The sequence below is a fragment of the Ranitomeya imitator genome, chromosome 3 (assembly GCF_032444005.1).
Source record: "Ranitomeya imitator isolate aRanImi1 chromosome 3, aRanImi1.pri, whole genome shotgun sequence".
In the NCBI taxonomy this organism is placed as follows: Eukaryota; Metazoa; Chordata; class Amphibia; order Anura; family Dendrobatidae; genus Ranitomeya; species Ranitomeya imitator.
In genome coordinates this window covers 600,938,626-600,965,116 of record NC_091284.1, presented here as the reverse complement: position 1 = coordinate 600,965,116, position 26,491 = coordinate 600,938,626, and positions in this window count along the sequence as shown.

The window sequence follows — 26,491 nt, the reverse complement described above, 5'->3', positions numbered from 1 at the left end:
CCGCAGCCTTCAGGTCTTGCTTGTTTGTGGGTCTTTCCGTCTTAAGTCTGGATTTGAGCAAGTGAAATGCATGCTCAATTGGGTTTAGATCTGGAGATTGACTTGGCCATTGCAGAATGTTCCACTTTTTGCCACTCATGAACTCATGGGTAGCTTTGGCTGTATGCTTGGGGTCATTGTCCATCTGTACTATGAAGCGCCGTCCAATCAACTTTGCAGCATTTGGCTGAATCTGGGCTGAAAGTATATCCCGGTACACTTCAGAATTCATCCGGCTACTCTTGTCTGCTCTTATGTCATCAATAAACACAAGTGACCCAGTGCCATTGAAAGCCATGCATGCCCATGCCATCACGTTGCCTCCACCATGTTTTACAGAGGATGTGGTGTGCCTTGGATCATGTGCCGTTCCCTTTCTTCTCCAAACTTTTTTCTTCCCATCATTCTGGTACAGGTTGATCTTTGTCTCATCTGTCCATAGAATACTTTTCCAGAACTGAGCTGGCTTCTTGAGATGTTTTTCTGCAAATTTAACTCTGGCCTGTCTATTTTTGTTATTGATGAATGGTTTGCATCTAGATGTGAACCCTTTGTATTAACTGTCATGGAGTCTTCTCTTTACTGTTGACTTAGAGACAGATACACCTACTTCACTGAGAGTGTTCTGGACTTCAGTTGATGTTGTGAACGGGTTCTTCTTCACCAAATTAAGTATGCGGCGATCATCCACCACTGTTGTCATCCGTGGACGCCCAGGCCTTTTTGAGTTCCCAAGCTCACCAGTCAATTCCTTTTTTCTCAGAATGTACCCAACTGTTGATTTTGCTACTCCAAGCATGTCTGCTATCTCTCTGATGGATTTTTTCTTTTTTTTCAGCCTCAGGATGTTCTGCTTCACCTCAATTGAGAGTTCCTTTGACCGCATGTTGTCTGCTCACAGCAACAGCTTCCAAATGCAAAACCACACACCTGGAATCCACCCCTGACCTTTTAACTACTTCATTGATTACAGGTTAACGAGGGAGACGCCTTCAGAGTTAATTGCAGCCCTTAGAGTCCATTGTCCAATTACTTTTGGTCCCTTGAAAAAGAGGACGCTATGCATTACAGAGCTATGATTCCTAAACCCTTTCTCCGATTTGGATGTGAAAACTATCATATTGCAGCTGGGAGTGTGCACTTTCAGCCCATATTATATATATAATTGTATTTCTGAACATGTTTTTGTAAACAGCTAAAATAACAAAACTTGTGTCACTGTCCAAATATTTCTGGCCCTAACTGTATATAATTGTATTTCTGAACATGTTTTTGTAAACAGCTAAAATAACAAAACTTGTGTCACTGTCCAAATATTTCTGGCCCTAACTGTATGCAGCTTAGAGTTCCAATGCGTTGGGACATCAAACACCAGTTGGTGAGCCGGAAGCTACAAGCGCTGCTGAAGCACGGCAAGGGCAGCTGAAGCTGTAGCTGACTTTCTAAAATGGGCGTACTTTCACTAGCAGATCAGGCAACTCCAGGTAGCATTTCAGAAAACGTTGAACCATGAGGTTAAACACATGGGCCAGTCAAGGTACCTGTGTATGCTAACCTTGCCACAGAGCTGCCACCAGGTTCTGTCCATTGTCACACACAGCCATGCCTGGCTGTAGGTTTAGTGTTGTCATCCAAATATCTGACTGATCTTTCAGTGCTGTCCACAACTCTTCAGCATTGTGCGGTTTGTCACCTAAGCAGATTAGCTTCAGCACAGCCCATTGCCACTTAGATGAGGCAGTGCTGCAGTGCTTCTAGCTCCTGACTGATGTGTTCATTTCAGAGATGGAGGCTGAAGAGGAGGAAGGGGAGGAGCTGTGGACTGTGGGGGCAACGCTGATTGACGTAGGGCCCACAATCCTCATCGTGGGTAGGATGTGTTCCATCCCAAGGTCCAACTGGGTCCTGGCTTCCACTATGTTAACTCAGTGTGCTGTCAGTGAGATGCCCGTCCCTGCCCACAAGCACTTATCCATGTGTCCGTGGTTAGGTGGACTTTCCCAATGATAACATTGTTGAGGACACGGATAATTTTGTAGGACACATGCTGGTGTAATGCCGGTATGGTGACTGGGGACCGAGTACCTTGGGATGGCTGCAGCCATCAGGTTGCGGAAAGCTTTCATCTCAATGAGCCTTAAGGTAACATTTCTAGCTCAAGCAGATGAGAAATGTGAGAATTTAGTACTGTGGCCTGTGGGGCATTGGCTGTGTATTTCAGCTTGCATTCCAATGACTGGGGTAAGGACAACTGAAGGCTGCGCTAGGACAAGAATGGGTTTGATGATGTGCTGCTTGACTGTGGGCAACAACAGGTGCAGGACACGAGGCATCTTCACATGCACAGTGGACTGGGGATTGGCTTCTACGCAAAAGGGCGGAAGTAGCAGTGGTGTCACCTGCAGACAGTGTTCATGGAGCCTGGGGTTCGGCCCACAAAGTCGGGTGCTTTGCTGCCGTGTGCCTCATCATGCTGGTGTTGATCAGGCTGGTAGTTTTGCTACCCCTGCTGATGCAGGCATGGCAGGTGCTACAGGTGGCCTGTTTGAGGTTATCGGCAGAGTCTTTAAAAAATAACCAGACTCGGGAAGATTTAACAATTAGAATAGCAACTTCCCTCATGTTGGTGTTACGAGGAACGGATGCATGCCTTCTGTCTGTGGCCACCACACTGCTTCTTCCTGCTTGTTGGGGTGATATGCCTCCTTCCCCATGTGTGCTGCTCTCCTCGCTCTGCATGTCCTCCTGCCAGGTTGGGTCAGTAACTATGTCGTCCACCACCTCATCTTCCACATCCGCACCCTGTTCCTCCTCCTGACTTTCTGGCAATTGTGTCTCATCATCGTCCACCTCTTGTGACACTTTCCCACCATTGCCTTCATGTGACCATGGCTGTTCAAATCTTTGGGCATCGCTACATGCGATCTCATCTGGACCCACTTCAAGTTGATCGTCCGAGAGTCCGGAATCTTTAAAGAGATAACTATACAGCTCTTCGGAGTGTCCAAGTGTAGGATCAGTTGTCTCAGGGCACTCGGCATGGTGGGAGGAAGGAGGATTAGGGTGAGTAATATTAGGTTCACACTCATGGCTACTCAGACTTGACTGTGTGAAAGACATGATGGTGGTGGTAGTGGCTAAGTGACTGGAAGCATTATCCGCTATCCAACCAACAACCATTTCACACTGCTCTGGCTTCAATAGTGGTGTGCTGCGGTCCCCTAGAAACTGGGACAGGAAGGTCGAGCGCGAAGATGTGGGTCTTTGTTGTGGCCCACTTTCAGCTTGACCACGGCCTCGTTCTCTGCATGCATCATCAGCATCACATCCACTTCCCCGTCCCTTGCCGCTTGCCTTGCCCATTTTAAATGGACTACTGAAATATTTGAAAACCTCAATACAAATGGATTTATTTGGAGAAAAATTATGTGTGATCAGTATGCCTGAAAAGCAAGTATTTGGAGACCACAGATACTGTACGGTGAGTCAAAGGACGTGAGCACAGCTACTAGGGTGCCCGGGTAGGTTCCCAAATCATATGCATATAGATATAAAGAACCCGGCACTCAACTTGAATTAAACTTGAGGTTTTTTATTCCGTAGTACGAAAAAACGTTTCAGCCTAGTGTGGCCTTCGTCAGTATCGTACTGAAGGATGACTGAGAAAAACCTCAGTATGTGTGATAGATCCGTGGTTTATCACTTAATGGTGGTCCGCTTAAATAGATATAGCGCAGCTGTGAGCTGAGAGTGGCCGGGTCCTGACGCTGTGTCCACCGCTGTCGGCGTGAAAGCCCGGGTCATCAGGCTTCCCTGAGACCCCGCAGCAACGCGATAGGGTCTTCTACCTCCTTCCTCGCTGCAGGCCCAGATCCAAAATGGCCACCGCATCCGGGTCCTGCAGGGAGGGAGGTGGCTTACCAAGTGCCTGCTCAGAGCAGGTGCTTGGTAAGCCTGCACTGCTGTAAGTCAGATCGCTGATCTGACAGAGTGCTGTGCAAACTGTCAGATCAGCGATCTGTGATGTCCCCCCTGGGACAAAGTAAAAAAGTAAAAAAAAAAATTCTACATGTGTAAAAAAAAAAAATCCTAAATAGAGAAAAAAATATATATTATTCCCATAAATACATTTCTTTATCTAAATAAAAAAAACAATAAAAGTACACATATTTAGTATTGCCGCATCCGTACCGACCCAACCAATAAAACGCGATCAAAAAGACAGATATAAATAACCATAGTACCGCTGAAAATGTCATCTTGTCCTGCAGAAAACCAGCTGCCATACAGCATCATCAGCAAAAAAATAAGAAAGTTATAGTCCTCAGAATAAAGCAATGCAAAAATAATTATTTTTTCTATAAAATAGTTTTTATCGTATAAAAACTCCAAAACATAAAAAAATGATATAAATGAGATATCGCTGTAATCGTACTGACCCGAAGAATAAAACTCCTTTATCAATTTTACCAAACGCGGAACGGTATAAACGCCTCACCCAAAAGAAATTCATGTATAGCTGGTTTTTGATCATTCTGCCTCAGAAAAATAAATAAATAAAAAGCGATCAAAAAATGTCACGTTCCCGAAAATGTTACCAATAAAAACGTCAACTCGTCCCACAAAAAACAAGACCTCACATGACTGTGGACTAGGGTTGAGCGAAACGGGTCGTTCATTTTCAAAAGTCGCCGACTTTTGGCAAAGTCGGGTTTCATGAAACCCGATCCGACCCCTGTGCGGGGTGGGCCATGCGGTACGCGACTTTCGCGCCAAAGTCGCGTTTCAATGATGCGAAAAGCGCCATTTCTCAGCCAATGAAGGTAAACGCAGAGTGTGGGCAGCGTGATGACATAGGTCCTGGTCCCCACCATCTTAGAGAAGGGCATTGCAGTGATTGGCTTGCTGTTTGCGGCGTCACAGGGGCTATAAAGGGGAGTTCCCGCCGACCGCCATGTTACTGCTGCTGATCTGAGCTTAGGGAGAGGTTGCTGCCGCTTCGTCAGAAGCAGGGATAGCGTTAGGCAGGGTCCATTAACCACCAAACCGCTTGTGCTGTAGCGATTTCCACTGCCCAACACCACCTTCGGTGTGCAGGGACAGTGGAAGCTACATTTTTTTTTTTCCCCCTCAGCGCTGTAGCTCATTGGGCTGCCCTAGAAGGCTCCCTGATAGCTGCATTGCTGTGTGTACGCCGCTGTGCAAACCAACTGCTTTTTTCAAAGCACAAATCCTCTTGTTCCTTCCTTTCTGCACAGCTATCTTTTTGGTTTGTACACACTTTTTATTTAATTTGTGCATCAGTCCACTCCTTATTGCTGCCTGCCATACCTGGCTGAGATTACTGCAGGGAGATAGTAATTGAAGGACACTCCCTGTTTTTTTTTTTTTTTTGTTTGTGGGAGATTAAGATTGACATTTCTGCTAGAGTGCCATCCCTGTCTGTGTCATCTCTCACTCAGTGGGCCATAGAAAGCCTATTTATTTTTTTGCTTGATTTGGGTTATAAAATCTACCTGAAAAAATCACTACATCAATCAGTGGGAGAAAAATATTGGCCTCAGGGCTTGTGTGCCACTCTTGACTCCTGTGTGCATCATCACTCACTCAGTGGGCCATAGAAAGCCTATTTATTTTTTTGCTTGATTTTGGTTCTAAAATCTACCTGAAAAAATCACTACATCAATCAGTGGGAGAAAAATATTGGCCTCAGGGCTTGTGTGCCACTCCTGATTCCTGTGTGCATCATCACTCACTCAGTGGGCCATAGAAAGGCCATTTTTTTTTTTTGCTTTATTTGGGTTCTAAATTCTACCTGAAAAAATCAATAAATCAATCAGTGGGAGATTAATATTGGCCTTTGGGCTTGTGTGCCAGTCCTAAGCGTGCCATCTCTCTCTCTCAGATAGTGGGCCATAGAAAGCCTATTTATTTATTTTTTTTTTTATTGGGTTTATAAATTTTCCCTGGAAAAAAAAAAAAAGTGGGAGATTAATATTGGCCTCTGGGCTTGTGTGCCAGTCCTGAGCGTGCCATCTCTCTCACAAATAGTGGGCCATAGAAAGCCTATTTATTTATTTTTTTTTGGTTTTATAAATTCTCCCCTAAAAAAAAAAGGGAGATTAATATTGGCCTTTGGGCTTGTGTGCCAGTCCTAAGCGTGCCATCTCTCTCTGTCTCTCAGATAGTGGGCCATAGAAAGCCTATTTATTATTTTTTTTATTGGGTTTATAAATTTTCCCTATAACAAAAAAAAAAAAGTGGGAGATAAATATTGGCCTCTGGGCTTGTGTGCCACTCCTGACTCCTGTGTGCGTCATCTCTCACTCAGTGGGCCATAGAAAGCCTTTTTTTGTTTTATTTGTTTTCTAAATTCTCCCTGAAAAAATCATTTTATTTTATTTGGTTTCTAAATTCTTCCTGAAAAAATCATTTTATTCTATTTTTTTTTCCTAAAGTCTCCCTGAAAAAAAAAAAAAAAAACAAATCAGTGGGAGATTAATATTGCCCTTTCTGCTTGTGTGCCAGTCTTGACTCCTGGGTGTGCCATCTCTCTCTCTCTCTCCAATTGTGGGCCATAGAAAGCCTATTATTTTTTTTAGCTTGATTTGGGTTCCAAAATCTACCTGAAAAAATCACTACATCAATCAGTGGGAGATTAATATTGGCCTCTGGGCTTGTGTGCCACTCCTGACTCCTGTGTGCGTCATCTCTCACTCAGTGGGCCATAGAAAGCCTTTTTTTGTTTTATTTGTTTTCTAAATTCTCCCCGAAAAAATCATTTTATTTTATTTGGTTTCTAAATTCTTCCTGAAAAAATCATTTTATTCTATTTTTTTTTTCCTAAAGTCTCCCTGAAAAAAAAAAAAAAAAAAAGAAGCAAATCAGTGGGAGATTAATATTGCCCTTTCTGCTTGTGTGCCAGTCTTGACTCCTGGGTGTGCCATCTCTCTCTCTCTCTCCAATTGTGGGCCATAGAAAGCCTATTATTTTTTTAGCTTGATTTGGGTTCCAAAATCTACCTGAAAAAATCACTACATCAATCAGTGGGAGATAAATATTGGCCTCTGGGCTTGTGTGCCACTCCTGACTCCTGTGTGCGTCATCTCTCACTCAGTGGGCCATAGAAAGCCTTTTTTTGTTTTATTTGTTTTCTAAATTCTCCCTGAAAAAATCATTTTATTTTATTTGGTTTATAAATTCTTCCTGAAAAAATCATTTTATTCTATTTTTTTTTTCCTAAAGTCTCCCTGAAAAAAAGAAAAAAAAAACAAATCAGTGGGAGATTAATATTGCCCTTTCTGCTTGTGTGCCAGTCTTGACTCCTGGGTGTGCCATCTCTCTCTCTCTCTCCAATTGTGGGCCATAGAAAGCCTATTTTTTTTTTAGCTTGATTTGGGTTCCAAAATCTACCTGAAAAAATCACTACATCAATCAGTGGGAGATAAATATTGGCCTTTGGGCTTGTGTGCCACTCCTGACTCCTGTGTGCATCATCTCTCACTCAGTGGGCCATAGAAAGCCTTTTTTTGTTTTATTTGTTTTCTAAATTCTCCCTGAAAAAATCATTTTATTTTATTTGGTTTCTAAATTCTTCCTGAAAAAATCATTTTATTCTATTTTTTTTTTCCTAAAGTCTCCCTGAAAGAAAAAAAAAAAAAAATCAGTGGGAGATTAATATTGCCCTTTCTGCTTGTGTGCCAGTCTTGACTCCTGGGTGTGCCATCTCTCTCTCTCTCTCCAATTGTGGGCCATAGAAAGCCTATTATTTTTTTAGCTTGATTTGGGTTCCAAAATCTACCTGAAAAAATCACTACATCAATCAGTGGGAGATAAATATTGGCCTCTGGGCTTGTGTGCCACTCCTGACTCCTGTGTGCGTCATCTCTCACTCAGTGGGCCATAGAAAGCCTTTTTTTGTTTTATTTGTTTTCTAAATTCTCCCTGAAAAAATCATTTTATTTTATTTGGTTTCTAAATTCTTCCTGAAAAAATCATTTTATTCTATTTTTTTTCCTAAAGTCTCCCTGAAAAAAAAAAAAAAAAACAAATCAGTGGGAGATTAATATTGCCCTTTCTGCTTGTGTGCCAGTCTTGACTCCTGGGTGTGCCATCTCTCTCTCTCTCTCCAATTGTGGGCCATAGAAAGCCTATTATTTTTTTTAGCTTGATTTGGGTTCCAAAATCTACCTGAAAAAATCACTACATCAATCAGTGGGAGATAAATATTGGCCTCTGGGCTTGTGTGCCACTCCTGACTCCTGTGTGCGTCATCTCTCACTCAGTGGGCCATAGAAAGCCTTTTTTTGTTTTATTTGTTTTCTAAATTCTCCCTGAAAAAATCATTTTATTTTCTTTGGTTTCTAAATTCTTCCTGAAAAAATCATTTTATTCTATTTTTTTTTTTTTCCTAAAGTCTCCCTGAAAAAAAAAAAAAAATCAAATCAGTGGGAGATTAATATTTACATTTGTGCTTCAGTGACAGTCCTGCGTGTGTGGCATCTCTCTCATTTGTTGCCACCAACAACAGAGTGTGTAACATTGTGCCTGATTTTCGTTGTGGTCTCACTCACCTGTAAAGGGGTAGCTAAATCATACTGAAGTTATAGCTCACCGTGTAATTTGTGTGACAGCAACAAATACCGTTAGTTTGTTTACGTTTTTAAAACAATGAGGAAGTATAATGGAAGAGGTCGTGGCCGGGGGCGTTCATTGTCAGCTGGTAATGAGGGTAGTGGTAGTGGTGGAGCATCAGCTGGTCGTGGGAAAAAAAATATTGCAACTAAGTCTGGAGCTGTGGAGCCGGGTTCGTCGTCTGGCTACACAAGGCCTCGAACGCTCCCTTTTCTGGGAGTAGGAAAACCGCTTTTAAAGCCGAAGCAGCAAGAGCAAGTTTTGGCTTATCTTGCTGACTCAGCCTCTAGCTCATTTGCCTCCTCTCGTGAAACTGGTAAATGTCAAAGCAGCGCGTCGTTAGTGGATGTTCACGGTCAGGGACAAGTCGCTTCCTTGTCCTCTTCAGCAAAAACAACAACAGAGAAGAATGCAGCAGGCGATACAACGGGTTACTCCATGGAGCTCTTTACACATACCGTCCCTGGCTTAGAAAGTGAAGCAGTTAACAGTCCATGCCCATTACAAGTTGAATCTGACATGGAGTGCACTGATGCACAGCCACAGCCAGACTACTATGCTGGTCCTTTGACTCAGACCACAACATTGCCCTCGCAGGGTGCTGATCAAGAATCAGACCCTGATGAGACTATGTTGCCCCATCACGAACGCTATACCACCGACCGACACGGTGACACAGACGAAGTTGCACGCGAGCTACAAGAAGAGGTAATAGATGACCCAGTTCTTGACCCCGATTGGCAGCCATTGGGGGAACAGGGTGCAGGCGGCAGCAGTTCTGAAGCGGAGGAGGAGGGGCCGCAGCAGGCATCAACATCGCAACAGGTTCCATCTGCCGGGCCCGTATCTTGCCCAAAACGCGTGGCAAAGCTATAACCTGTTGGAGGACAGCGTGGCCATCCGGTTAAAGCTCAGTCTGCAATGCCTGAAAAGGTATCCGATGCTAGAAAGAGTGCAGTCTGGCATTTTTTTAAACAACATCCAATTGATCAGCGCAAAGTCATCTGTCAAAAATGTTCAACTACCTTAAGCAGAGGACAGAATCTGAAAAGTCTCAATACAAGTTGCATGCATAGACATTTAACGACCATGCATTTGCAAGCCTGGACTAACTACCAAACGTCCCTTAAGGTTGTAGCACCCTCGGCCAATGAAGCTAGTCAGCAACGCAACATCCCTTCCGGCAGTGTAGGGCCACCATTTTCCGCACCACCTGCAGTATCTGTGCAGGTTTCTTTGCCAGGCCAACGCCGTCAGGGTCAGGGAATCACCAGTTTCGTAGTAGGAAACACTGCATCTAGGGCACCGGTGGCAACAATACCATCTCCCACCGTCTCTCAGTCTGCCATGTCCACCGGCACCCCCGCTAGTTCCACGATCTCCAGCTCTCCAGTCCAGCTCACCCTACATGAGACTATGGTTAGAAAAGGGAAGTACTTAGCCTCGCATCCGCGTACACAGGGTTTGAACGCACACATAGCTAGACTAATCTCGTTAGAGATGATGCCCTACCGGTTAGTTGAAAGCGAAGCTTTCAAAGCCCTGATGGACTACGCTGTACCACGCTACGAGCTACCCAGTCGACACTTTTTTTCCAGAAAAGCCATCCCAACCCTCCACCAGCATGTTAAAGAGCGCATCGTCCATGCACTCAGGCAATCTGTGAGCACAAAGGTGCACCTGACAACAGATGCATGGACCAGTAGGCATGGCCAGGGACGTTACGTGTCCATCACGGCACACTGGGTAAATGTGGTGGATGCAGGGTCCACAGGGGACAGCAAGTTTGGGACAGTTCTGCCTAGCCCACGGTCTAGGAAACAATTGGCTGTAGCCGTTCGCACCCCCTCCTCCTCCTCTTCGTCCTCCTGCAGAAGCGAGAGCTCGTCCACAGACCGCAGTCGCACAACCACTCCATCCGCAGCTGCCACTGTTGCACACCAGGTCTCCCATTATGGGGCAGCTACTGGCAAACGTCAGCAGGCTGTATTGGCTATGAAGTGTTTGGGCGACAACAGACACACCGTGGAAGTTCTGTCCGAGTTCTTGCAGAAAGAAACGCAGTCGTGGCTGGGCACTGTAGATCTTGAGGCAGGCAAGGTAGTGAGTGATAACGGAAGGAATTTCATGGCTGCCATCTCCCTTTTCCAACTGAAACACATTCCTTGCCTGGCTCACACCTTAAACCTGGTGGTGCAGTGCTTCCTGAAAAGTTATCCGGGGTTATCCGACCTGCTCCTCAAAGTGCGTGGACTTTGCTCACATATCCGCCGTTCGCCCGTACACTCCAGCCGTATACAGACCTATCAGCGTTCTTTGAACCTTCCCCAGCATCGCCTAATCATAGACGTTGCAACAAGGTGGAACTCAACACTGCACATGCTTCAGAGACTGTGTGAACAGAGGCGGGCTGTTATGTTTTTGTGGGAGGATACACATACACGGGCAGGCAGTAGGATGGCAGACATGGAGTTGTCAGGTGTGCAGTGGTCGAAGATTCAAGACATGTGTCAAGTCCTTCAGTGTTTTGAGGAATGCACACGGCTGGATAGTGCAGACAACGCCATAATAAGCATGAGCATCCCCCTAATGCGTCTGCTGATGCAAAGTTTGACGCACATAAAGGATCAGGCGTCTGCAGCTGAGGAAGAGGAAAGCCTTGATGACAGTCAGCCATTGTCTGGCCAGGGCAGTGTACAGGACGAGGTAGCGGGCGAAGAGGAGGAGGAGGACGAGGAGGATGATGGGGATGATTATATTTTTAATGAGGAAGCTTTTCCGGGGCCACTGGAAATTGGTGGCGCGGCAAGGCCGGGTTCTGGTTTTTTGAGGGACACAAGTGACGTGCATTTGCCTGAAACTGCCCCTCAAACAAGTACAACCGCAGATTTGAGAACTGGAACTTTGGCCCACATGGCGGATTATGCCTTACGTATCCTCAAAAGGGACACACGCATAACTAAAATGATGAATGATGACGATTACTGGTTGGCCTGCCTCCTTGATCCTCGCTATAAAGGCAAATTGCAAAATATAATGCCACATGAGAACTTGGAACTAATATTAGCAACCAAACAATCAACTCTTGTTGACCGTTTGCTTCTGGCATTCCCTGCACACAGCGCCCGTGATCGTTCTCACACGAGCTGCAGGGGCCAGCAGACCAGAGGAGTTAGAGGGGCAGAAATCAGAAGTGGCGTTGGCCAGAGGGGTTTTCTGACCAGGTTGTGGAGTGATTTTGCTATGACCGCAGACAGGACAGGTACTGCAGCATCAATTCAAAGTGACAGGAGACAACATTTGTCCAGTATGGTTACAAACTATTTTTCATCCCTTATCGATGTTCTCCCTCAACCGTCATTCCCATTTGATTACTGGGCATCAAAATTAGACACCTGGCCAGAATTGGCAGAATATGCATTGCAGGAGCTTGCTTGCCCGGCAGCTAGTGTCCTATCAGAAAGAGTATTCAGTGCTGCAGGTTCAATACTAACAGAAAAAAGGACTCGTCTGGCTACCCAAAATGTAGATGATCTAACCTTCATTAAAATGAACCACAACTGGATTTCGAAATCTTTTGCCCCACCTTGCCCGGCTGACACATAGCTTTCCTATGAAAAGGTCTTGCCTGTGGACTATTCTGTATGCCTTTTCCAATCTCGTAATTTTCTGCACCTGATTGTCCAGCATACGACATGTTTACACCTCACTAAATGGCCAAACTCCCCACACGGGGCCGTGGTATCGACACTTGGCGACAGCACCCGTGAGAGTGCAGTTTGTCTGAAGAGGTGGGTGAGCCCGCTTTTGGTCGACGGCACTGCCACTGGGTCCCTCCTAGTACAATAAAGTGTCTCTGGCGGTGGTGGTGCGCACCCAACGTCAGACACACCGTTGTAATATGAGGGGCCCTGGGCCTGTACCGCTGGCCACAAGACAGTTTCCCCCCACCCCAGCTCAAACAGTGCTCTACCACTTGCAAAATTATCTCACAGCTCCACCAATGTTTAGTCTATGCGCTGACATCCTTCAATGCCTGCCACTGACAATACCATTGTATTGACATTTTTGTTATGTTAGGCCTTCGATGCCTGTCTGTGGTCACTCCTTCCACTAGGCCTCCACTGACCACACCACTGCTGCCCGTGTACCCCTGGAACCAATTTAAAATTGCCTACAGCCATGTGTTATTATTTTAGGCCTTCGATGCCTGTCTGCGGTGACTCCTTCCACTAGGACTCCACTGACCACACCACTGCTGCCCGTGTACCCCTGGAACCAATTTAAAATTGCCTACAGCCATGTGTTATCATTTTAGGCCTTCGATGCCTGTCTGCGGTTACTCCTTCCACTAGGCCTCCACTGACCACACCACTGCTGCCCGTGTACCCCTGTAACCAATTTAAAATTGCCTACAGCCATGTGTTATTATTTTAGGCCTTCGATGCCTGTCTGCGGTGACTCCTTCCACTAGGCCTCCACTGACCACACCACTGCTGCCCGTGTACCCCTGGAACCAATTTAAAATTGCCTACAGCCATGTGTTATTATTTTAGGCCTTCGATGCCTGTCTGCGGTCACTCCTTCCACTAGGCCTCCACTGACCACACCACTGCTGCCCGTGTACCCCTGGAACCAATTTAAAATTGCCTACAGCCATGTGTTATTATTTTAGACCTTCGATGCCTGTCTGTGGTAACTCCTTCCACTAGGCCTCCACTGACCACACCACTGCTGCCCGTGTACCCCTGGAACCAATTTAAAATTGCCTACAGCCATGTGTTATTATTTTAGGCCTTCGATGCCTGTCTGCGGTCACTCCTTCCACTAGGCCTCCACTGACCACACCACTGCTGCCCGTGTACCCCTGGAACCAATTTAAAATTGCCTACAGCCATGTGTTATTATTTTAGGCCTTCGATGCCTGTCTGCGGTTACTCCTTCCACTAGGCCTCCACTGACCACACCACTGCTGCCCGTGTACCCCTGTAACCAATTTAAAATTGCCTACAGCCATGTGTTATTATTTTAGGCCTTCGATGCCTGTCTGCGGTGACTCCTTCCACTAGGCCTCCACTGACCACACCACTGCTGCCCGTGCACCCCTGGAACCAATTTAAAATTGCCTACAGCCATGTTTTATTGTTTTAGGCCTTCGATGCCTGTCTGCGGTCACTCCTTCCACTAGGCCTCCACTGACCACACCACTGCTGCCCGTGTACCCCTGTAACCAATTTAAAATTGCCTACAGCCATGTGTTATTATTTTAGGCCTTCGATGCCTGTCTGCGGTCACTCCTTCCACTAGGCCTCCACTGACCACACCACTGCTGCCCGTGTACCCCTGGAACCAATTTAAAATTGCCTACAGCCATGTGTTATTATTTTAGGCCTTCGATGCCTGTCTGCGGTCACTCCTTCCACTAGGCCTCCACTGACCACACCACTGCTGCCCGTGTACCCCTGGAACCAATTTAAAATTGCCTACAGCCATGTGTTATTATTTTAGGCCTTCGATGCCTGTCTGTGGTCACTCCTTCCACTAGGCCTCCACTGACCACACCACTGCTGCCCGTGTACCCCTGGAACCAATTTAAAATTGCCTACAGCCATGTGTTATTATTTTAGGCCTTCGATGCCTGTCTGCGGTCACTCCTTCCACTAGGCCTCCACTGACCACACCACTGCTGCCCGTGTACCCCTGGAACCAATTTAAAATTGCCTACAGCCATGTGTTATTATTTTAGGCCTTCGATGCTTGTCTGCGGTTACTCCTTCCACTAGGCCTCGACTGACCACACCACTGCTGCCCGTGTACCCCTGTAACCAATTTAAAATTGCCTACAGCCATGTGTTATTATTTTAGGCCTTTGATGCCTGTCTGCGGTGACTCCTTCCACTAGGCCTCCACTGACCACACCACTGCTGCCCGTGTACCCCTGGAACCAATTTAAAATTGCCTACAGCCATGTGTTATTATTTTAGGCCTTCGATGCCTGTCTGCGGTTACTCCTTCCACTAGGCCTCCACTGACCACACCACTGCTGCCCGTGTACCCCTGTAACCAATTTAAAATTGCCTACAGCCATGTGTTATTATTTTAGGCCTTCGATGCCTGTCGGCGGTGACTCCTTCCACTAGGCCTCCACTGACCACACCACTGCTGCCCGTGTACCCCTGGAACCAATTTAAAATTGCCTACAGCCATGTGTTATTATTTTAGGCCTTCGATGCCTGTCTGCGGTCACTCCTTCCACTAGTCCTCCACTGACCACACCACTGCTGCCTGTGTACCCCTGGAACCAATTTAAAATTGCCTACAGCCATGTGTTATTATTTTAGGCCTTCGATGCCTGTCTGCGGTCACTCCTTCCACTAGGCCTCCACTGACCACACCACTGCTGCCCGTGTACCCCTGTAACCAATTTAAAATTGCCTACAGCCATGTGTTATTATTTTAGGCCTTCGATGCCTGTCTGTGGTCACTCCTTCCACTAGGCCTCCACTGACCACACCACTGCTGCCCGTGTACCCCTGGAACCAACATCAGAAAATATAAAAATAAGTATTTTGCTTATAAAAAAGAAAATACTGGAGAGATATCAAATGCAGACATTTTAACATTAAAAACAAACACATACAACAAAAATCTGGTACAGTACTAAAAATGGCCACCAGCTACAATAACTTTCTCCTGCAAGTAGTTAACTGAAAGGTTTTTTCAATTTTAAACACAGATATGGCATCCACCGAGTGTTGTCCTGTCGCGTCTTCTTTATATTATTGCCAAGAAGATGCAAAACAATGAAAATAATAAAATCATTATTTACCAAAAAAATAGAGTAAGTCAAAACCACATTGCAAATAAACATTCATTACAAATAAAGAAGCAGGGCACGTCCGAGGGTGAGTATATACCTAATAAGAATATAATCACCCTCGGACGCGCCCTGCTTCTTTCCGACAGCCTTCCTTCCTAAGAATCAGCCCTTCCGTGGTGTAGAGAGAGGGTTTGTTACACTCCAAGGTGTTCCCCAGGTTGCCTTTCCTGAGCTTCGATCTTCCGGCTCTCGTTTAGTAGTTGTTGGAAACTACGCTGCATTGGGCCTACAAATTGGGTATGGGGTGTAGAGAGATGGTGTGTTCCACTCCAAGGTGTTCCCCAGGTTGCCTTTCCTGAGCTTCGATCTTCCGGCTCTCGTTTAGTAGTTGTTGGAAACTACGCTGCATTAGGCCTACAAATTGGGTATGGGGTGTAGAGAGATGGTGTGTTCCACTGTAGAGAGATGGTGTGTTCCACTCCAAGGTGTTCCCCAGGTTTCCTCTCCATTGCTTCGATCTTCCGGCTCTCGTTTAGTAGTTGTTGGAAACTACGCTGCATTAGGCCTACAAATTGGGTATGGGGTGTAGAGAGATGGTGTGTTACACTCCAAGGTGTTCCCCAGGTTTCCTCTCCATTGCTTCGATCTTCTGGCTCTCGTTTAGTAGTTGTTGGAAACTACGCTGCATTAGGCCTACAAATTGGGTATGGGGTGTAGAGAGATAGTGTGTTACACTCCAAGGTGTTCCCCAGGTTTCCTCTCCATTGCTTCGATCTTCCGGCTCTCGTTTAGTAGTTGTTGGAAACTACGCTGCATTGGGCCTACAAATTGGGTATGGGGTGTAGAGAGATGGTGTGTTCCACTCCAAGGTGTTCTCCAGGTTGCCTTTCCTGAGCTTCGATCTTCCGGCTCTCGTTTAGTAGTTGTTGGAAACTACGCTGCATTAGGCCTACAAATTGGGTATGGGGTGTAGAGAGATGGTGTGTTACACTCCAAGGTGTTCCCCAGGTTGCCTTTCCTGAGCTTCGATCTTCTGGCTCTCGTTTAGTAGTTGTTGGAAACTACGCTGCATTAGGCCTACAAATTGGGTATGGGGTGTAGAGGGATGGTGTGTTCCACTGTAGAGAGATGGTGTGTTCCACTCCAAGGTGTTCCCCAGGTTTCCTCTCCATTGCTTCGATCTTCTGGCTCTCGTTTAGTAGTTGTTGGAAACTACGCTGCATTAGGCCTACAAATTGGGTATGGGGTGTAGAGAGATGGTGTGTTACACTCCAAGGTGTTCCCCAGGTTTCCTCTCCATTGCTTCGATCTTCCGGCTCTCGTTTAGTAGTTGTTGGAAACTACGCTGCATTAGGGCTACAAATTGGGTATGGGGTGTAGAGAGATGGTGTGTTACACTCCAAGGTGTTCCCCAGGTTTCCTCTCCATTGCTTCGATCTTCCGGCTCTCGTTTAGTAGTTGTTGGAAACTACGCTGCATTGGGCCTACAAATTGGGTATGGGGTGTAGAGAGATGGTGTGTTCCACTCCAAGGTGTTCTCCAGGTTGCCATTCCTGAGCTTCGATCTTCCGGCTCTCGTTTAGTAGTTGTTGGAAACTACGCTGCATTAGGCCTACAAATTGGGTATGGGGTGTAGAGAGATGGTGTGTTACACTCCAAGGTGTTCCCCAGGTTTCCTCTCCATTGCTTCGATCTTCCGGCTCTCGTTTAGTAGTTGTTGGAAACTACGCTGCATTAGGCCTACAAATTGGGTATGGGGTGTAGAGAGATGGTGTGTTCCACTGTAGAGAGATGGTGTGTTCCACTCCAAGGTGTTCCCCAGGTTTCCTCGCCAATGCTTCGATCATCATGCTCTCGTTTAGTAGTTGTTGGAAACTACGCTGCATTAGGCCTACAAATTGGGTATGGGGTGTAGAGAGATGGTGTGTTCCACTCCAAGGTGTTCTCCAGGTTGCCTTTCCTGAACTTCTATCTTCAGGCTCTCATTAAATTGTGGTTAAACGGAACAACTGCATTTGGCGTACTAGTTGGTTTGGGGCCTACTATCGGTGTCTGCCGCTCCTTGCTGTTCTCCTGGTTTCCTGTCCTGAAATTCCGTTTTCAGGCGCTCGTTAAGTAGTTGTTAATGTTAGACTGCATTTGGCCTACTAGTTGGGTTGGGGCCTACTATCGGTGTCTGCCACTCCTTGCTGTTCTCCTCCACTGAACAAAGCTGTGCCGCCTGTTTACTACTGTTGCCAATTTTGAACTGCATTTCGACTACTTACTGATTTGGGCCTACTCTCTGTGTAAGCCTCTCATTCCAGTTGTCCTCCACTGCAATGCCCCCTGATTAGTCCTGTGTTACCAATTTTGAACTGCATTTAGCCCACTTTATTCTTTGGGCCTATATCTGTGTTTCCTCCTCATCCTGCCCATTGCCCAGCCAGTGATAGATGAGTCTGCTGGTACATTGACCCATAACGCAACATTTCCCGTGCACGCTACACTGCAAGATTGTGACCCTGCTGAAAGTCAGGTCCCCCTTCCCGCATACCATACCACCTTACACGGGGACAAACAGGAAGGTGCAGATGAAAGTGCAGGTTCCTTCATCAGGTGGGGGGAGGAATACTAGTTGGCGACGTCACTGGCACAGGGCCTCTCATGGTACGCAAAAGTGTTGCTGCCGGTGGGAGGCGCCCCCGCCGTGCAAACACACCGCTGTACTTTGAGGGGCCCTGTGCCAGTGCCAATGCCAACGAGTGGGCCCCCCCTGCTTGCTCAGGTTCACAGCACTTGCAAAGTTGAAATACTTACCTCTCCCTGCTCCACTGCCGTGATGTGGTCCAGATTTCCTGGGCCCACTAATTACTTGAACCAGCCCTACCCACCACAACTTTAGCCAAATGACCCCCAATTTCAAATGCCTTCCAATTATTATAAGGTAAATTACGCTTGACAAGCTTCATTAAGAAGAATGGATGGTTTTGACATTAAAATGGGCACTCTAGGTGTTTTCCTGGCCCCCACTCACTGCCGACTATGCTGCCCCATTGATTTGCATTGGGTTTCGTGTTTCGGTCGATCCCGACTTTACGTCATAATCGGCCGATTTCACTCGACCCGACTTTTGAGATAGTCGGGTTTCGCGAAACCCGGCTCGACTCTAAAAAGGTCAAGGTCGCTCAACTCTACTGTGGACTCAAATATGGAAAAATTATAGCTCTCAAAATGTGGTAACGCAAAAAATATTACTTAGGGGGTCTACTTTCCAAAATGGTGTCACTTGTGGGGGGTTTCAATGTTTAGGCGCATCAGTGGCTCTCCAAATGCAATATGGCGTCCCATCTCAATTCCTGTCAATTTTGCATTGAAATGTCAAACGGCGCTCCTTCCCTTCCGAGCTCTCCCATGTGCCCAAACAGTGGTTTACCCCCACATATGGAGTATCAGCGTACTCAGGACAAATTGTAAAACAACTTTTGGGGTCCAATTTCTTCTCTTACCCTTGGAAAAATAAAAAATTGGGTGCAAAAAAAAAATTTTGGGGAAAAAAAAACGATTTTTTATTTTTATGGTTCTGCATTATAAACTTCTGTGAAGCACTTGGTGGGTCAAAGTGCTCACCACACCTCTATATAAGTTCCTTAGGGGGTCTACTTTCCAAAATGGTGTCACTTGTGGGGGGTTTCAATGTTTAGGCACATCAGTGGCTCTCCAAATGCAACATGGCATCCCATATAATTTCCTGTCAATTTTGCATTGAAGAGTCAAATGGCGCTCCTTCGCTTCCGGGCTCTGTCATGCGCCCAAACAGTGGTTTACCCCCACATATGGGGTATCGTCGTACTAAGGACAAATTGTACAACAACTGTTGAGGTTGATTTTCTCCTGTTACCCTTGGTAAAATAAAATAAATTGGAGCTGAATTAAATTTTGTGTGAAAAAAAAGTTAAATGTTCATTTTTATTTAAACATTCCAAAAATTCCTGTGAAGCACCAGAAGGGTTAATAAACTTCTTGAATGTGGTTTTGAGCACCTTGAGGGGTGCAGTTTTTAGAATGGTGTCACACTTGGGTATTTTCTATCATATAGACCCCTCAAAATGACTTCAAATGAGATGTGGTCCCTAAAAAAAATGGTGTTGTAAAAATGAGAAATTGCTGGTCAACTTTTAACCCTTATAACTCGCTAACAAAAAAAAAATTTTGGCTCCAAAATTATGCTGATGTAAAGTAGACACGTGGGAAATGTTACTTATTAAGTATTTTGTGTGACATATCTCTGTGATCTAATTGCATAAAAATTCAAAGTTGGAAAATTGCGACATTTTAAAATTTTCGCCAAATTTCCATTTTTTTCACAAATAAACGCAGGTAATATCAAAGGGGTATCGTTTCTCCTTATGGAGAGTGACATACCATCTCTGGCTTGTCAAGGTAAGAAGGCTTATTTGCCGTACAATGCTCCTCTGGGAAATATAATATGCAAATTGCCTCTTCTGAGAAAAAGAGGACTTAAACTCTATAGCGCCACCTGTTGGAAGTAGCGATCCTACAAGTCACAATCAACTCTTTAACGAGTCGTGCAATATGACTTAGGATAAAAGCCAAATTAGTATCTCAATTCGCAGACACGGTGTTTCGGGCTGTTGGCCCTCGTCAGTGTGAAGCATGAGAACTAATTTGGCTAGGTGAGAGGCTCTGGACTGGGGTCTAAGGGGTATTGTTTCTCCTTATGGAGAGTGACATACCATCTCTGGCTTGTCAAGGTAAAGAGGCTTATTTGCCGTGCAATGCTCCTCTGGGAAATATAATATGCAAATTGCCTCTTCTGAGAAAAAGAGGACTTAAACTCTATAGCGCCACCTGATGGAAGTAGCGATCCTACAAGTCACAATCAACTCTTTAACGAGTCGTGCAATATGACTTAGGATAAAAGCCAAATTAGTATCTCAATTCGCAGACACGGTGTTTCGGGCTGTTGGCCCTCGTCAGTGCGAAGCATGAGAACTAATTTGGCTAGGTGAGAGGCTCTGGACTGGGGTCTAAGGGGTATCGTTTGACAATATACAGTGGGTACAGAACGTATTCACTCTTTGTTTCATTGCAGCCATTTGGTAAATTCAAGAAAGTTCTTTTTTTTTTTCAAATTAATGTACAGTCTGCACTCCATCTTGACTGTAAAAAACAGAAATGTAGTAATTTTTGCAAATATATTAAAAAAGAAAAAATGAAATATCACATGGTCACAAGTATCAAGACCCTTTGCTCAGACACTCATATTTAAGTCATATGCTGTCCATTTCCTTGTGGTCCTCCTTGAGATGGTTCTACTCCTTCATTGGAGTCCAGCTGTTTTTAATTAAACTGATAGCACTTGATTTGGAAAGGCACACACCTGTCTACATAAGACCTTACAGCTCACAGTGCATGTCAGACCACATGAGAATCATGGTGTCAAAAGAACTGGCCAAGGAGCTCAGATACAGAATTGTGGCAAGGCACAGATCTGGCCAAGGTTACAGCAAAATTTCTGCAGTACTCAAGGTTCTTAAGAGCACAATGGCCTCCATAATCCTTTAATGGAAGAAGTTTGGGACCATCAGAAGTCTTCCTAAAACTGGCCATCCAGCCAAACTGAGCAATTGTGGGAGAAGAGCCTTGGTGAGAGAGGTAAAGAAGAATCCCAAGATCACTGTGGCTGAGCTCCAGAGATGCAGTAGGGAGATGGGAGAAAGTTCCACAAAGGCAACTATCACTGCAGCCCTCCACCAGTCAGGCCTTTATGGCTGAGTGGCCTGACAGAAGCCTCTCCTCAGTGCAAGACATATGAATCCCGCATAGAGATTGCTAAAAAAAAAACACATGAAGGACTTCCACTCTATGAAAAATAATATTCTCTGGTCTGATGAGACAAAGATAGACCTTTTTGGTGACAATTATAAGTGGTATGTGTGGAAAAAACCAGGCACTGCTCATCACCTGCCCAATACAATTCCAACAGTGAAACACGGTTGTGGTTATGTGGGTGTTTATCAGCTGCAGAGACAGGACAACTGGTTGTCATTGAAGGAAACATGAATGCGGCCAAGTGCAAAGCTATCCAGGATGAAAATCTCTTCCAGTGTGCTCTGGACCTCAGACTTGGCCGAAGGTTCACCTTCCAACATGACAATGACCCTAAGCACACAGCTAAAATAACAAAGGAGTGGCTTCAGAACAATTCTGTGACCATTCTTGACTGGCCCAGCCATAGCCCTGACCTAAACCCAATTTAGAATCTCTGGAGAGACGTGAAAATGTCCATCCACCAACGTTCTCCATTCAACCTGATAGCACTGGAGAGGATCTGCAAGGAAGAATGGCAGAGGATCCCCAAATCCAGATGTGAGAAACTCGTTACATCATTCCCAAGAAGACTCATGGCTGTACTAGCTCAAAAGGGTGCTTCTGCTCAATACTGAGCAAATGGTCTAAATACGTATGACCATGTGATATTTCAGTTTTTCTTTTTTAATACATTTGCAAAAATTACAACATTTCTATTTTTTTTTTCAGTCAAGATTGGGTGCAGAGTGTACATTAATGTGAAAAAAAAATGCATTTTTTTAATCTATCAAATGGCTGCAATGAAACAAAGAGTGAAAAATTTAAAGGGGTCTCTACCCCTGTACATATGTGGAAATGAAATGTGAATGGGGGGTCCTGTATTGGGAATATATGATTGAAAAAATATATGATATGAACAAATAAAACTATATGTGTTAAATATTATTATATGTGTGGAAACATTTCTGTTTATGTCTAGTAACATGTACTACATAAGACAAAATATTATGAATCCAAAAATAGAAGTGTACACAAAGGAATAAAAAATAATAAATAAAAGTGTAAACACAAAAATAGGGGATACATGGTGATACACTGCAAATTATGTTCAAAAACATTTTTGATGAAGGGTTCAAAAGAGTATATGAGTGTCTAGATATGTGACTATGACATATTAAATGTCAAAAATGTTTCAAAATGTGATGGACATAAAGGGGTACAGCAACAGTGAATATATGAGTAGAGGATAAATATTAGTGACATGGACAAATGTGCTGAAACATAGCCTTACAAAAGTGCATGAGTGCATAATATAGGATCTCAAAAGCAAAGTTCCAATGATATACATTAATCGTACCTGCAGATAGAAAAACATTCATCACAGCACTTCCCTATCCACAAACAGTCAAAAAAAATAAAAATAAAATGAGTAGTATTAGGGATGGTGGAACGCACCAAATAATATAAAGGTAGAGATAAGGTGCACAATATACAGTGGGGCAAAAAAGTATTTAGTCAGTCAGCAATAGTGCAAGTTCCACCACATAAAAAGATGAGAGGCGTCTGTAATTTACATCATAGGTAGACCTCAACTATGGGAGACAAACTGAGAAAAAAAAATCCAGAAAATCACATTGTCTGTTTTTTTAACATTTTATTTGCATATTATGGTGGAAAATAAGTATTTGGTCAGAAACAAATTTCATCTCAATACTTTGTAATATATCCTTTGTTGGCAATGACAGAGGTCAAACGTTTTCTGTAAGTCTTCACAAGGTTGCCACACACTGTTGTTGGTATGTTGGCCCATTCCTCCATGCAGATCTCCTCTAGAGCAGTGATGTTTTTGGCTTTTCGCTTGGCAACACGGACTTTCAACTCCCTCCAAAGGTTTTCTATAGGGTTGAGATCTGGAGACTGGCTAGGCCACTCCAGGACCTTGAAATGCTTCTTACGAAGCCACTCCTTCGTTGCCCTGGCGGTGTGCTTTGGATCATTGTCATGTTGAAAGACCCATCCACGTTTCATCTTCAATGCCCTTGCTGATGGAAGGAGGTTTGCACTCAAAATCTCACGATACATGGCCCCATTCATTCTTTCATGTACCCGGATCAGTCGTCCTGGCCCCTTTGCAGAGAAACAGCCCGAAAGCATGATGTTTCCACCACCATGCTTTACAGTAGGTATGGTGTTTGATGGATGCAACTCAGTATTCTTTTTCCTCCAAACACGACAAGTTGTGTTTCTACCAAACAGTTCCAGTTTGGTTTCATCAGACCATAGGACATTCTCCCAAAACTCCTCTGGATCATCCAAATGCTCTCTAGCAAACTTCAGACGGGCCCGGACATGTACTGGCTTAAGCAGTGGGACACGTCTGGCACTGCAGGATCTGAGTCCATGGTGGCGTAGTGTGTTACTTATGGTAGGCCTTGTTACATTGGTCCCAGCTCTCTGCAGTTCATTCACTAGGTCCCCCCGCGTGGTTCTGGGATTTTTGCTCACCGTTCTTGTGATCATTCTGACCCAACGGGGTGGGATCTTGCGTGGAGCCCCAGATCGAGGGAGATTATCAGTGGTCTTGTATGTCTTCCATTTTCTAATTATTGCTCCCACTGTTGATTTCTTCACTCCAAGCTGGTTGGCTATTGCAGATTCAGTCTTCCCAGCCTGGTGCAGGGCTACAATTTTGTTTCTGGTGTCCTTTGACAGCTCTTTGGTCTTCACCATAGTGGAGTTTGGAGTCAGACTGTTTGAGGGTGTGCACAGGTGTCTTTTTATACTGATAACAAGTTTAAACAGGTGACATTACTACAGGTAATGAGTGGAGGAAAGAGGAGACTCTTAAAGAAGAAGTTACAGGTCTGTGAGAGCCAGAAATCTTGATTGTTTGTTTCTGACCAAATACCTATTTTCCACCATAATATGCAAAAAAAAATGAGAAAAAAAAAGACAATGTGATTTTCTGCATTTTTTTTTCTGAGTTTATCTCCCATAGTTGAGGTCTACCTATGATGTAAATTACAGACGCCTCTCATCTTTTTAAGTGGTGGAACTTGCACTATTGCTGACTGACTAAATACTTTTTTGCCCCACTGTATAGCGGTATAATAGACGAACATACGTGGGTTAACCTCACCCAGTGTGTACAGAGGTGGACTCTGTTGCTTCACAGAGCTGCAATACCGTGCAACGTAAATTCCGTAGCCTGTTAGGACTCACAGAGCTCGGCTGAGAGGACGCTAGTGTGTGGTCACAGGACTCAGCCCCAAGGACTTGGGGTAAGAGTCCTTCTAGGCCCACAAGCCCCCACGCTGCAACTGCAATGCCTGGAGAACTTTCTAGTAAATTTAGAGCACAGAGTGCGGGCAGCATCGCGCTGGCAAAAGTCACTATCCCACCTAACTAGGGTAGGAAAGCTCAGTAATTGCGCACAGCGTCACACTGGCCAATGCCACTAACTGAAGCTGGTAAATTCATGCACAGTGCTGGATTGCACTAACTGGCGCTATGTCAGCTCCAATCACCCACACTTAGGCAACAATGCCTGGGAAGGGAATCATTTAGGAGCTTTCACCAGAACATACACGCAACCACACACAGAACGATTACAAGTTATACTATGATTACAAGTTAAACTTCTTATAGTTGCAGCCTGCCGAGACCTTGCCAGTGGTCCAATCAGAGCTGCTTAAGGACTTGGGCATGTGACCTCCGACCTTCAATGAGAGGTCACCTCTCGGGCATGCCCAGTAGGCAAAAAGCAGAATCAAATTTCACCTGTCAGAAGTGTAGACTAGTGGCCCTATTAGAAGAAAAGGTGCGGGGTCTGGAAGAAAGAATAGCAACTTTGAAACTCATCAAAGAGAATGAAGACTTTCTAGACAGAACAGAAGCATCTCTACTGGTCACAGAAGGTGAAAAAAGTGTCAGAGAACCTCCAAAAGCAGATGAGTGGAAGCATGTGACCAAAAGAAGCAAGAAGACCATGGAGAAATCACCAACCACACAACTGAAGAACCGATATCAAATCTTTGTAGAGGATGAAGATGGCACACCTTAGGATGAAGCAATACCAGCAAGCAAAAAAGAAAAGGGCACACAGCAACAAGTGACAGCAAAAAGTACAGCCAAGAAGCAACGAAGAGTGGTGGTGGTGGGAGACTCACTACTGAGAGGCTCAGAAGCAGCCATCTGCAGACCGGACATAACTGCAAGAGAAGTATGCTGCCTTCCAGGTGCGATGATCAAGGATGTGACCGATAGGATACCAAAGCTCTTCAGCTCCAAGGACGTCCACCCATTTCTTCTGATACATGTTGGCACCAATGACACGGCAAGGAAGGATCTACCGACAATCTGCAAAGACTTTGAAGAGTTGGGGAAGAAAGTAAAGGAACTGGATGCACAGGTAGTTTTTTCTTCTATCCTTCCAGTAGACGGGCATGGCACCAGGAGATGGAACAGGATCCTTGATGCAAACAACTGGCTAAGACGATGGTGCAGACAACAAGGATTCGGATTCCTGGACCACGGTGTGAATTACTTGTACGATGGACTCCTCGCCAGAGACGGACTACACCTCAACAAACCTGGGAAACACACATTCGCCAGAAGACTCGCTACACTCATCAGGAGGGCGTTAAACTAGAAGAAGAGGGGACGGGAAGAAAAACATTAGACTTGAACAAAGAAGACCCAGGAAAACATACTCAGATGGGAGGTAAGAACATTTCTAAAACAATCCACAGCGAGGAGATTGGAACAAAACAAAATCCTCTAAACTGCATGCTCGCAAACGCCAGAAGCCTGACAAACAAGATGGAAGAACTAGAAGCAGATATATCTACAGGTAACTTTGACATAGTGGGAATAACCGAGACATGGTTAGAAGAAAGCTATGACTGGGCAGTTAACTTACAGGGTTACAGTCTGTTTAGAAAGGATCGTAAAAATCGGAGAGGAGGAGGGGTTTGTCTCTATGTAAAGTCTTGTCTAAAGTCCACTTTAAGGGAGGATATTAGCGAAGGAAATGAGGATGTTGAGTCCACATGGGTCGAAATTCATGGAGGGAAAAATGGTAACAAAATTCTCATTGGGGTCTGTTACAAACCCCCAAATATAACAGAAACCATGGAAAGTCTACTTCTAAAGCAGATAGATGAAGCTGCAACCCATAATGAG